Source organism: Physeter macrocephalus, chromosome 6, assembly GCF_002837175.3.
Source record: "Physeter macrocephalus isolate SW-GA chromosome 6, ASM283717v5, whole genome shotgun sequence".
NCBI classification, from domain to species: Eukaryota; Metazoa; Chordata; class Mammalia; order Artiodactyla; family Physeteridae; genus Physeter; species Physeter macrocephalus.
Window position 1 is genome coordinate 47,565,382 of NC_041219.1, and position 13,330 is coordinate 47,578,711.

The following is a 13,330-nucleotide window of genomic DNA, read 5'->3' on the forward strand; positions in this document are numbered from 1 at the left end:
CAGACATGGTTTTTGAGATCAAGGAACTCATATTCCGGTGAGGCACGCGGGCATGGATGTGATTCACTGCGGTACATTATGCTGAGTTCTTCAATTCACCCGGTTCAAGCAAAGTGCCACAGGAGTGAAAGGGAGGCTGCAGCTGATTCTGACCCTGGAAGCCAGGCCTCTCAGAGGAGGAGCTTGACAGGGCTCCCAAGGGATGAGTAAGAGCTCACCACCAGGGCCAAGGGAAAGGCATTTCAGGAAAAGGGAATAGCAAAGGCACAGAAGCCTAGAAGACATGCCTCATTTAGATAATGGAGTATCATCTGAAATGCCTGCAGTGTTGGCTAAGACAGGGAGGGGAGGCAGGCAGGGGCCAGATAGCTAAGGGTCCTGTGGTCCATGCCAAGGAGGTTAGGCTTCATCAGAAGGGCAGTGGGGAAGCCCTGAAGGTTTTTAAGCAAAGGAGGAAGGTGAAGATTTTGAAGGCCATTTGTCAGCATGCAGAGCAAGGCTGGATGGGGGAGGGGGAGGGTGCCATTAGGAGGAGCCTGCAGTGGTCCAGGCAGGACATGATGGCAGTGGGCAGGTGGGGGGGGTGGAGGAGAGGGAGAGAGAAGAGCTTCAGAAGGGAGGGTGTGTTAGGGAGGAGCCCAGACATGAGGGTGGGTAACAAAGCCAGCCACTGAGATAGGGAGCAGAACAGGAAGGGGGGGTGTCATGGTAGAGGATGAATTCCACTTGGTGGCTGCTGAGGATGACGCTTCTATCATTGATCCAGGAGGAGATGCCAGGAGGGGCTGAAAAAGTAGGAGATGCTTGGCCTCTGCCATACCCTGTCCTCCAAACTCTTCTCGTGTCTCCCCTCTCTCTCTCTCTCTGCAGGGCTGCCACAACCTGTCCCTCTCTAATGCCAACATCCCAGCCTTTCTCTGGGCCCCTTCTCTTCACCCCAGGAGAACAAACATCCATTGCAAACAAAGCTCTCCAGCTAACTGAGTGTTTCCAACTCCCAGACTGCCATCTTCAACCAGATGTCTCACCTGAACTCCAGACAGATGGTCCATCCCACTGTAGCAGTTAGTACTGCCTGTGACAGAGTCCTGAGCCCAGGGGCAAATGAGGGGCTTGTTATGGCTCATGAAAAAGTCCAGAGGCCCGGTTCAGCTGCTTCAGTCCGACAATGTCATCAATGCCTAGGCTCCTTTGTCCTCCTGCCCTGTGTTCCTCAGCCTGTGACTATGATCCTCATGGTCACAAAATAGCTGCTGAGATCAAGCCACTACCTCTGCATTCTGGGCAGGAGGAAGGACACAAAGACCCAAAAAAAGAGGAAGTGGTATCTAACTCTGGTACTCTAACAAAGCTTTCCCAGAAGCCATCCGCAGTGACTGTCACACCTTTTGAGCCAGAATGGTGCCGCTGGGCCGCCGCTAACCAGAAGGGAAGCTGAGAGAGAAAGTGGTTTAAATGGGCATTTTGCAGCTCTGACCAAAATCAGGGAGAGTGGCTATTAGCTAGGTGGCCGGCAGCATCAGCTACCGCTTCTAAGAGTTCACTCTGGCTTTGATTACCTCAGAGACAGGGAGCTTGTTCTCCCCCAGGGTGGGCGGACTGCAGCTAGGACCCTGAGAGGAGGTAGCAGAACTCCCAGGCTCAGGCTCTGGAGCCCACAACTCCTGCTTCAGGGGCAGAGTCTCTGGTAATTTCACAGAAACACCAGGACTCTCAGATTCTTATCAAGAGTGCTCCATGCCAGCCATCAAACGGGATTCATTCATCTGAACCACATTTCTGGGTAATGATGCTTCCGTACACAAAACCATCAAGATTGTCTCCAAGACAAATCACCGCCTGGACCACACAACAGCTTTTCCGTTATCTCTGTGTAACCGGCCTCCGTGGAGTGATAAACAGCCCAGATTGAAACGCCGCTTCTGCAAATTGAACTCTGTGGGGCTGGAGGACTACCGTTACGTTAATTGTATTCCAAAACTTTCCATTTATCTCCTGCCTGCCACACCAGATCCCAGGCGGATGTGTTTGTGCGCATTTATGAATACACATTTCTGGCTCAGCCCTTGGCTTCCTCTTTGAGAGGCTCTCTCCGGCTATCTCTGAGACCTCTGCTCTCCCCCTCTCTGTGTGGCTTTGCTTGAAGGCTGGCCTTGTCCAGGTGCAAACGCTTTGCTTTAGATACGTGTGGGTTTGACAGATGCGAGGTCCCGATCCGGGGAGGTGGAGCCCAAAGGCAAGGTGCACACTCTGGCCTCAGAGCCAATTACCATCTTACACGAATCCTGACGTTAGCATATTACCTGCATAATGGCTGGTCCGTTTGTAAGCCACCAAAGGGACAAAGTCCAGCCTGAAGTCCTCCTCCAGTCACAGCACCCTCTTTGGTTTGAGGCTATTCCTACAGAAGGGACTTCTTTGCACGGAGGGGAGACAGGGCTGGAAGAAGACCTACATGTGGGCCACCCCTGCCCTGGGCCCCTGGGGTGTGCAATTGATCCAGCATCTCTGGGAGCCGGCGGGGCCGTGAGGCTGGTCCCAGGGGTCTGGGGCAGTCAGCAAACACCTTCAGCTCAGCACGGAAATGCGGTCATGCTCCTCTTCCTCCGGGCTGGGAGGCAGACACAAGCCACTCCAAGATGCTCTGAGAGCTCAGACCAGGAAGGGACAGCAGTTCTGCATGTATAGACCCTGTGCCCCTGCCCGCCTGCGGCAACTGAATCTGTTCACACATCCCCCAAGCACAAAGCGACGGCAATAATCACAGCAGGAAGTCATATAAACGTGCGAGTCCTTCCACTCAGAAGGTCTACTTCTGGAGATTTATGCTGAGCACGTAAGTAAGGGCATATGGGCAGGGGCGACTGCCTCCACCCTGCTCACAATGGCGAAAATGTGCCCAGGAGCTGAATGGCTGACGCTAAAATTGGTGTATGCCTGGCAACCTGGCAATATTCACTCACAAACTAAACCACTCAACACACAGTGCTAAGTTCTCAAAGGAGGTTGTGAAAAGTGGTTACAAACATGGCCTCATTTCTGTTAAAAAATAATTATATCCATCCATACACACACACACACACACACACACACGCCACAATTCATTGAGCAATGGTTTCTTAGATAATGACACCAAAAGCACAGACAAAGAAAAAAATAGATAAATTGGACTTTGCTGAGATTAAAAACTTTTGTGCTTCAAAGGCTACCACCAAGAAAGTGAAAAGACAGCTCACAGAATGGGAGACATTGTTTGCAAATCATATATCTGATAAGAGATTTGAATCTAGAACACATCAAGAATTCTTACAACTCAATCCTAAGAAGACAACCAGTAAAAAAAAAAAAAAAAAAAAAAATGGGCAGTTTACGAACAGACATTTCTCCAAAGAAGACGTACAAAGGGACATTCAGCATGTGCGCATTTATGAATACACATTTCTGGCTCAGCCCTTGGCTTCCTCTTTGAGAGGCTCTCTCCGGCCATCTCTGAGACCTCTGCTCTCCCCCTCTCTGTGTGGCTTTGCTTGAAGGCTGGCCTTGTCCAGGTGCAAACGCTTTGCTTTAGATACGTGTGGGTTTGACAGATGCGAGGTCCCGATCCGGGGAGGTGGAGCCCAAAGGCAAGGTGCACACTCTGGCCTCAGAGCCAATTACCATCTTACACGAATCCTGACGTTAGCATATTACCTGCATAATGGCTGGTCCGTTTGTAAGCCACCAAAGGGACAAAGTCCAGCCTGAAGTCCTCCTCCAGTCACAGCACCCTCTTTGGTTTGAGGCTATTCCTACAGAAGGGACTTCTTTGCACGGAGGGGAGACAGGGCTGGAAGAAGACCTACATGTGGGCCACCCCTGCCCTGGGCCCCTGGGGTGTGCAATTGATCCAGCATCTCTGGGAGCCGGCGGGGCCGTGAGGCTGGTCCCAGGGGTCTGGGGCAGTCAGCAAACACCTTCAGCTCAGCACGGAAATGCGGTCATGCTCCTCTTCCTCCGGGCTGGGAGGCAGACACAAGCCACTCCAAGATGCTCTGAGAGCTCAGACCAGGAAGGGACAGCAGTTCTGCATGTATAGACCCTGTGCCCCTGCCCGCCTGCGGCAACTGAATCTGTTCACACATCCCCCAAGCACAAAGCGACGGCAATAATCACAGCAGGAAGTCATATAAACGTGCGAGTCCTTCCACTCAGAAGGTCTACTTCTGGAGATTTATGCTGAGCACGTAAGTAAGGGCATATGGGCAGGGGCGACTGCCTCCACCCTGCTCACAATGGCGAAAATGTGCCCAGGAGCTGAATGGCTGACGCTAAAATTGGTGTATGCCTGGCAACCTGGCAATATTCACTCACAAACTAAACCACTCAACACACAGTGCTAAGTTCTCAAAGGAGGTTGTGAAAAGTGGTTACAAACATGGCCTCATTTCTGTTAAAAAATAATTATATCCATCCATACACACACACACACACACACACACACACACACACACACACACCACAATTCATTGAGCAATGGTTTCTTAGATAATGACACCAAAAGCACAGACAAAGAAAAAAATAGATAAATTGGACTTTGCTGAGATTAAAAACTTTTGTGCTTCAAAGGCTACCACCAAGAAAGTGAAAAGACAGCTCACAGAATGGGAGACATTGTTTGCAAATCATATATCTGATAAGAGATTTGAATCTAGAACACATCAAGAATTCTTACAACTCAATCCTAAGAAGACAACCAGTAAAAAAAAAAAAAAAAAAAAAAATGGGCAGTTTACGAACAGACATTTCTCCAAAGAAGACGTACAAAGGGACATTCAGCAAATGGAAAAGGTGCTCAACGTCATTAGCCATCAGAGGAATGCAAATCAAAACACAATGAGATGGGCTCTGGGAGAGTTACAATTAAAAAGACAGATAATTGCCAGAGTTATCAAGAATGTGGAGAAACAGGAACCTTCATACACTGCTGGAATGTAAGATGGTGCAGTCACTTTGCAAAACAGTCTGGCAGTTCCTCCAAAGGTTAAACATAGAGTTACCATATGACTCAGCAATTCCACCCCTACCTAACAGAAATAGAAATATGTCCACACAAGAACCTGTACACAAATGTTCATAGCAGCATTATTCACAATAGCCAAAAAGTGAAAACAACCCAAAAGTCCATCAACTGATAAATAGATAAACAAAGTGTGATATATACATTTATACATTTATATAATTTATGTTAGCCATTATCAGATATATGATTTGCAAAAATTTCCTTCATTATGTGGCTTGTCTTTTCTCTTTCTCGATGGCGTTGTCAAGCAGGGGTGAAAAAACACACAACATGAGAGCTGTGAGTTTCAGTTTTATTTGGGGACTTACTGAGGACTATAGCCCGGGAGACAGCCTCTCAGACGGCTCTGAGGACCTGCTCCAAAGAGGTGGGGGGAAGGTCAGTAAAGATATGATTTTGGTGAAGGGGGTACGTGCAATCAGGCACACATGTCAAGAGAAGGTCTCTGCTAGTCACGAGGAACAGATGTCTCCATTCATGATTTTAGTGCTTTTCTAGGTATGCGAAGATGCAAGAAACTGGGTACATAAAATTTCCTCCTGAAAGTATCTAAGCATCTGAAGGTCTGTTCTGCCAGTTTTTCCCAGAGCACAAAGGGCCTCATTCCTGATCTTTACCCTGAATTCCTGATGACCTAATCCTTGTAGAGCTGGATGGCAAGTGACGTTCTTTAGTTGGCAGTGTCCTTTGAAGTACAAAATTTTAATCTTGATGAAGACCCAAATTACCTATTTTTCCCTTGCTGGCGTGTTTGTGCAATATCTAAGAAATCATCGCTCAATTTAAGATCACGAAGATTTAGGACTGTGTTTTCATCTAAGACTTTTACAGTTTTCCCTCTTACATTTAGGTCTTTGATAAATTTTGAGTTAATTTCTTAGTTTAGGGTGTGAGATAGGCATCCAACTTCATTCATTTGCCTGTAGATATCCAATTGTCCCAGCACTATTTGTTGAAAAGTCTATTCTTTCCCCATTTAATGGTTTTGGCTCCCTTGCCAAAATCAATCGGCTGTAATCGTGAAGGTTCATTTCTGGTCTCTTAATTCTATTCCATTAACCTATATGTCTATACTTAGGCCAGTACTGCACTGCCTTTATTCCTGTAGCTTTGTAGTAAGTTTTGAAATCAGGAAGTGTGAATCCTCCAACTTTGCTCTTCATTTTCCAGATTGTTTTGGATATTCTGGGTTCCGTGAGTGTTTGTATGAATTTTGGATCAGTCAATTTATACAAAGAAGCCAGCTGGAATTCTGATAGGGATTTTGCATTGGATCTATAGATCAGTTTGGGAAGTATTGCCATCTTAATAATATTAATTATTCTTTTTTTTTACAGCAGGTTCTTATTAGTTATCCATTTTATACATATTAGTGTATATATGTCAATCCCAATCTCCCAATTCATTACACCACCACCCTTCCCCGCCCCTGCCACTTTCCCCGCCTTGGTGTTCATACGTTTGTTCTCTACGTCTGTGTCTCAATTTCTGCCCTGCAAACCGGTTCATCTGTACCATTTTTCTAGGTTCCACATATATGTGTTAATATATGATATTTGTTTTTCTCTTTCTGACACACCTCACTCTGTATGACAGTCTCCAGATCCATCCACGTCTCTACAAATGACTCAATTTAATTCCTTTTTATAGCTGAGTAATATTCCATTGTATATATGTACCACATCTTCTTTAACCATTCGTCTGTCGATGGGCATTTAGGTTGCTTCCATGTCCTGGCTATTGTAAATAGTGCTGCAATGAACATTGGGCCTGTTGTTGGCAGGATTAAGAGCCCCATGATTTATGGTCCTCCCAGGAGAACCACCTGTGTCAGCCTATTGTCTGGTCTTTCTAGATTCTTCTCCTGGGTCCTTTCTCAGATATTACAAGTAGGCTTGCTCCCAACCTACTTGGCCCAATTGTTTTCTCTCTGTCCCTCTCTCCATCCACAGCACCCAGCTCTCCAGTCAAACCGACCCCTGCCTTTTTTCCCAGCCCACCCCCTCTGCTCCTCCGTGCCTGTGTCAGCCCATCTTCACCCTACATATCCTCCCAGGCCCATTTCATATGCCACCTCCTCCAGGAAGCCTTCCCCAACGCCCCTTTAGAACTCTCCCCTCACCCAAGCCTCATTCCTCTTATTGTCCCTCCACCCTCCCCACAGGCTCTGAGGCTAAAAAATACAGCCACACACTTGCCCGGATTCCAGATGCTTGAGGGCAGAACTCATTCCCCATCTGGACCTGGTATGGCCTTGAGTGTAGGCGTCCCTTTTTGTGTCCCCTTTATTTTAGTTTGTTCCTAAAAAGACCATATGAGAGAACGCAAGCCTGTGTGAGTGAGACAGGCCTGGACTCTCGTTCCCAACCTCCTCATCTGCTCATTATTAAGCAGCGCCTATATGTCTGTAACAGTCTGGGGCTTTGAGAAAAGAGCTGCCAACAAAACAGTCTCTGTCTTCAAGGAGTTTATGTTCTACTTTGGAAAGGTGGACATAGGTAAGTGCTATGGAGAAGGGACTTAGGCAAGGGAAGGGAACAAGGGAATGTCTGCATCCAGTGATCCACCCATCCATCCGTCCATCCACCCATTCACCTACCCGTCCATCCATGAATCCACTCAACGACTCCTTGATCCATCCTTCCATCCATCCACACGTTCATCCATCCATCTTCCATCCATCCAACAGTGACTTACCAAGCTCCACGCCAAGCCTTGGGCTGGGTGCTTTAACTCAGACATGGTTTTTGAGATCAAGGAACTCATATTCCGGTGAGGCACGCGGGCATGGATGTGATTCACTGCGGTACATTATGCTGAGTTCTTCAATTCACCCGGTTCAAGCAAAGTGCCACAGGAGTGAAAGGGAGGCTGCAGCTGATTCTGACCCTGGAAGCCAGGCCTCTCAGAGGAGGAGCTTGACAGGGCTCCCAAGGGATGAGTAAGAGCTCACCACCAGGGCCAAGGGAAAGGCATTTCAGGAAAAGGGAATAGCAAAGGCACAGAAGCCTAGAAGACATGCCTCATTTAGATAATGGAGTATCATCTGAAATGCCTGCAGTGTTGGCTAAGACAGGGAGGGGAGGCAGGCAGGGGCCAGATAGCTAAGGGTCCTGTGGTCCATGCCAAGGAGGTTAGGCTTCATCAGAAGGGCAGTGGGGAAGCCCTGAAGGTTTTTAAGCAAAGGAGGAAGGTGAAGATTTTGAAGGCCATTTGTCAGCATGCAGAGCAAGGCTGGATGGGGGAGGGGGAGGGTGCCATTAGGAGGAGCCTGCAGTGGTCCAGGCAGGACATGATGGCAGTGGGCAGGTGGGGGGGGTGGAGGAGAGGGAGAGAGAAGAGCTTCAGAAGGGAGGGTGTGTTAGGGAGGAGCCCAGACATGAGGGTGGGTAACAAAGCCAGCCACTGAGATAGGGAGCAGAACAGGAAGGGGGGGTGTCATGGTAGAGGATGAATTCCACTTGGTGGCTGCTGAGGATGACGCTTCTATCATTGATCCAGGAGGAGATGCCAGGAGGGGCTGAAAAAGTAGGAGATGCTTGGCCTCTGCCATACCCTGTCCTCCAAACTCTTCTCGTGTCTCCCCTCTCTCTCTCTCTCTGCAGGGCTGCCACAACCTGTCCCTCTCTAATGCCAACATCCCAGCCTTTCTCTGGGCCCCTTCTCTTCACCCCAGGAGAACAAACATCCATTGCAAACAAAGCTCTCCAGCTAACTGAGTGTTTCCAACTCCCAGACTGCCATCTTCAACCAGATGTCTCACCTGAACTCCAGACAGATGGTCCATCCCACTGTAGCAGTTAGTACTGCCTGTGACAGAGTCCTGAGCCCAGGGGCAAATGAGGGGCTTGTTATGGCTCATGAAAAAGTCCAGAGGCCCGGTTCAGCTGCTTCAGTCCGACAATGTCATCAATGCCTAGGCTCCTTTGTCCTCCTGCCCTGTGTTCCTCAGCCTGTGACTATGATCCTCATGGTCACAAAATAGCTGCTGAGATCAAGCCACTACCTCTGCATTCTGGGCAGGAGGAAGGACACAAAGACCCAAAAAAAGAGGAAGTGGTATCTAACTCTGGTACTCTAACAAAGCTTTCCCAGAAGCCATCCGCAGTGACTGTCACACCTTTTGAGCCAGAATGGTGCCGCTGGGCTGCCGCTAACCAGAAGGGAAGCTGAGAGAGAAAGTGGTTTAAATGGGCATTTTGCAGCTCTGACCAAAATCAGGGAGAGTGGCTATTAGCTAGGTGGCCGGCAGCATCAGCTACCGCTTCTAAGAGTTCACTCTGGCTTTGATTACCTCAGAGACAGGGAGCTTGTTCTCCCCCAGGGTGGGCGGACTGCAGCTAGGACCCTGAGAGGAGGTAGCAGAACTCCCAGGCTCAGGCTCTGGAGCCCACAACTCCTGCTTCAGGGGCAGAGTCTCTGGTAATTTCACAGAAACACCAGGACTCTCAGATTCTTATCAAGAGTGCTCCATGCCAGCCATCAAACGGGATTCATTCATCTGAACCACATTTCTGGGTAATGATGCTTCCGTACACAAAACCATCAAGATTGTCTCCAAGACAAATCACCGCCTGGACCACACAACAGCTTTTCCGTTATCTCTGTGTAACCGGCCTCCGTGGAGTGATAAACAGCCCAGATTGAAACGCCGCTTCTGCAAATTGAACTCTGTGGGGCTGGAGGACTACCGTTACGTTAATTGTATTCCAAAACTTTCCATTTATCTCCTGCCTGCCACACCAGATCCCAGGCGGATGTGTTTGTGCGCATTTATGAATACACATTTCTGGCTCAGCCCTTGGCTTCCTCTTTGAGAGGCTCTCTCCGGCCATCTCTGAGACCTCTGCTCTCCCCCTCTCTGTGTGGCTTTGCTTGAAGGCTGGCCTTGTCCAGGTGCAAACGCTTTGCTTTAGATACGTGTGGGTTTGACAGATGCGAGGTCCCGATCCGGGGAGGTGGAGCCCAAAGGCAAGGTGCACACTCTGGCCTCAGAGCCAATTACCATCTTACACGAATCCTGACGTTAGCATATTACCTGCATAATGGCTGGTCCGTTTGTAAGCCACCAAAGGGACAAAGTCCAGCCTGAAGTCCTCCTCCAGTCACAGCACCCTCTTTGGTTTGAGGCTATTCCTACAGAAGGGACTTCTTTGCACGGAGGGGAGACAGGGCTGGAAGAAGACCTACATGTGGGCCACCCCTGCCCTGGGCCCCTGGGGTGTGCAATTGATCCAGCATCTCTGGGAGCCGGCGGGGCCGTGAGGCTGGTCCCAGGGGTCTGGGGCAGTCAGCAAACACCTTCAGCTCAGCACGGAAATGCGGTCATGCTCCTCTTCCTCCGGGCTGGGAGGCAGACACAAGCCACTCCAAGATGCTCTGAGAGCTCAGACCAGGAAGGGACAGCAGTTCTGCATGTATAGACCCTGTGCCCCTGCCCGCCTGCGGCAACTGAATCTGTTCACACATCCCCCAAGCACAAAGCGACGGCAATAATCACAGCAGGAAGTCATATAAACGTGCGAGTCCTTCCACTCAGAAGGTCTACTTCTGGAGATTTATGCTGAGCACGTAAGTAAGGGCATATGGGCAGGGGCGACTGCCTCCACCCTGCTCACAATGGCGAAAATGTGCCCAGGAGCTGAATGGCTGACGCTAAAATTGGTGTATGCCTGGCAACCTGGCAATATTCACTCACAAACTAAACCACTCAACACACAGTGCTAAGTTCTCAAAGGAGGTTGTGAAAAGTGGTTACAAACATGGCCTCATTTCTGTTAAAAAATAATTATATCCATCCATACACACACACACACACACACACACACACACACACACACACACGCCACAATTGATTGAGCAATGGTTTCTTAGATAATGACACCAAAAGCACAGACAAAGAAAAAAATAGATAAATTGGACTTTGCTGAGATTAAAAACTTTTGTGCTTCAAAGGCTACCACCAAGAAAGTGAAAAGACAGCTCACAGAATGGGAGACATTGTTTGCAAATCATATATCTGATAAGAGATTTGAATCTAGAACACATCAAGAATTCTTACAACTCAATCCTAAGAAGACAACCAGTAAAAAAAAAAAAAAAAAAAAAATGGGCAGTTTACGAACAGACATTTCTCCAAAGAAGACGTACAAAGGGACATTCAGCAAATGGAAAAGGTGCTCAACGTCATTAGCCATCAGAGGAATGCAAATCAAAACACAATGAGATGGGCTCTGGGAGAGTTACAATTAAAAAGACAGATAATTGCCAGAGTTATCAAGAATGTGGAGAAACAGGAACCTTCATACACTGCTGGAATGTAAGATGGTGCAGTCACTTTGCAAAACAGTCTGGCAGTTCCTCCAAAGGTTAAACATAGAGTTACCATATGACTCAGCAATTCCACCCCTACCTAACAGAAATAGAAATATGTCCACACAAGAACCTGTACACAAATGTTCATAGCAGCATTATTCACAATAGCCAAAAAGTGAAAACAACCCAAAAGTCCATCAACTGATAAATAGATAAACAAAGTGTGATATATACATTTATACATTTATATAATTTATGTTAGCCATTATCAGATATATGATTTGCAAAAATTTCCTTCATTATGTGGCTTGTCTTTTCTCTTTCTCGATGGCGTTGTCAAGCAGGGGTGAAAAAACACACAACATGAGAGCTGTGAGTTTCAGTTTTATTTGGGGACTTACTGAGGACTATAGCCCGGGAGACAGCCTCTCAGACGGCTCTGAGGACCTGCTCCAAAGAGGTGGGGGGAAGGTCAGTAAAGATATGATTTTGGTGAAGGGGGTACGTGCAATCAGGCACACATGTCAAGAGAAGGTCTCTGCTAGTCACGAGGAACAGATGTCTCCATTCATGATTTTAGTGCTTTTCTAGGTATGCGAAGATGCAAGAAACTGGGTACATAAAATTTCCTCCTGAAAGTATCTAAGCATCTGAAGGTCTGTTCTGCCAGTTTTTCCCAGAGCACAAAGGGCCTCATTCCTGATCTTTACCCTGAATTCCTGATGACCTAATCCTTGTAGAGCTGGATGGCAAGTGACGTTCTTTAGTTGGCAGTGTCCTTTGAAGTACAAAATTTTAATCTTGATGAAGACCCAAATTACCTATTTTTCCCTTGCTGGCGTGTTTGTGCAATATCTAAGAAATCATCGCTCAATTTAAGATCACGAAGATTTAGGACTGTGTTTTCATCTAAGACTTTTACAGTTTTCCCTCTTACATTTAGGTCTTTGATAAATTTTGAGTTAATTTCTTAGTTTAGGGTGTGAGATAGGCATCCAACTTCATTCATTTGCCTGTAGATATCCAATTGTCCCAGCACTATTTGTTGAAAAGTCTATTCTTTCCCCATTTAATGGTTTTGGCTCCCTTGCCAAAATCAATCGGCTGTAATCGTGAAGGTTCATTTCTGGTCTCTTAATTCTATTCCATTAACCTATATGTCTATACTTAGGCCAGTACTGCACTGCCTTTATTCCTGTAGCTTTGTAGTAAGTTTTGAAATCAGGAAGTGTGAATCCTCCAACTTTGCTCTTCATTTTCCAGATTGTTTTGGATATTCTGGGTTCCGTGAGTGTTTGTATGAATTTTGGATCAGTCAATTTATACAAAGAAGCCAGCTGGAATTCTGATAGGGATTTTGCATTGGATCTATAGATCAGTTTGGGAAGTATTGCCATCTTAATAATATTAATTATTCTTTTTTTTTACAGCAGGTTCTTATTAGTTATCCATTTTATACATATTAGTGTATATATGTCAATCCCAATCTCCCAATTCATTACACCACCACCCTTCCCCGCCCCTGCCACTTTCCCCGCCTTGGTGTTCATACGTTTGTTCTCTACGTCTGTGTCTCAATTTCTGCCCTGCAAACCGGTTCATCTGTACCATTTTTCTAGGTTCCACATATATGTGTTAATATATGATATTTGTTTTTCTCTTTCTGACACACCTCACTCTGTATGACAGTCTCCAGATCCATCCACGTCTCTACAAATGACTCAATTTAATTCCTTTTTATAGCTGAGTAATATTCCATTGTATATATGTACCACATCTTCTTTAACCATTCGTCTGTCGATGGGCATTTAGGTTGCTTCCATGTCCTGGCTATTGTAAATAGTGCTGCAATGAACATTGGGGTGCATGTGTCTTTTTGAATTATGGTTTTCTCTGGGTATATGCCCAGTAGTGGGATTGCTGGGTCATATGGTAATTCTATTTTTAGTTTTTTAA

At 46.9% G+C, this 13,330-nt stretch overlaps 1 protein-coding gene across 1 annotated transcript in view; it reads right to left on the reverse strand.

Moving 5' to 3' along the window:
- Nucleotides 1-7,263: 7,263 nt before the first annotated feature.
- The window catches only part of RTL6 (retrotransposon Gag like 6), a 29,120-nt gene continuing 23,053 nt past the window's right edge, over nucleotides 7,264-13,330 (reverse strand). Inside the window, exons 3-4 of the transcript XR_003680168.1 lie at nucleotides 7,757-8,579; nucleotides 7,264-7,360 (exon numbers count right to left, since the gene is read on the reverse strand). The gene's annotated coding sequence lies outside the window, so the exon portion shown is untranslated. The remainder of the gene's footprint in view (nucleotides 7,361-7,756; nucleotides 8,580-13,330) is intronic.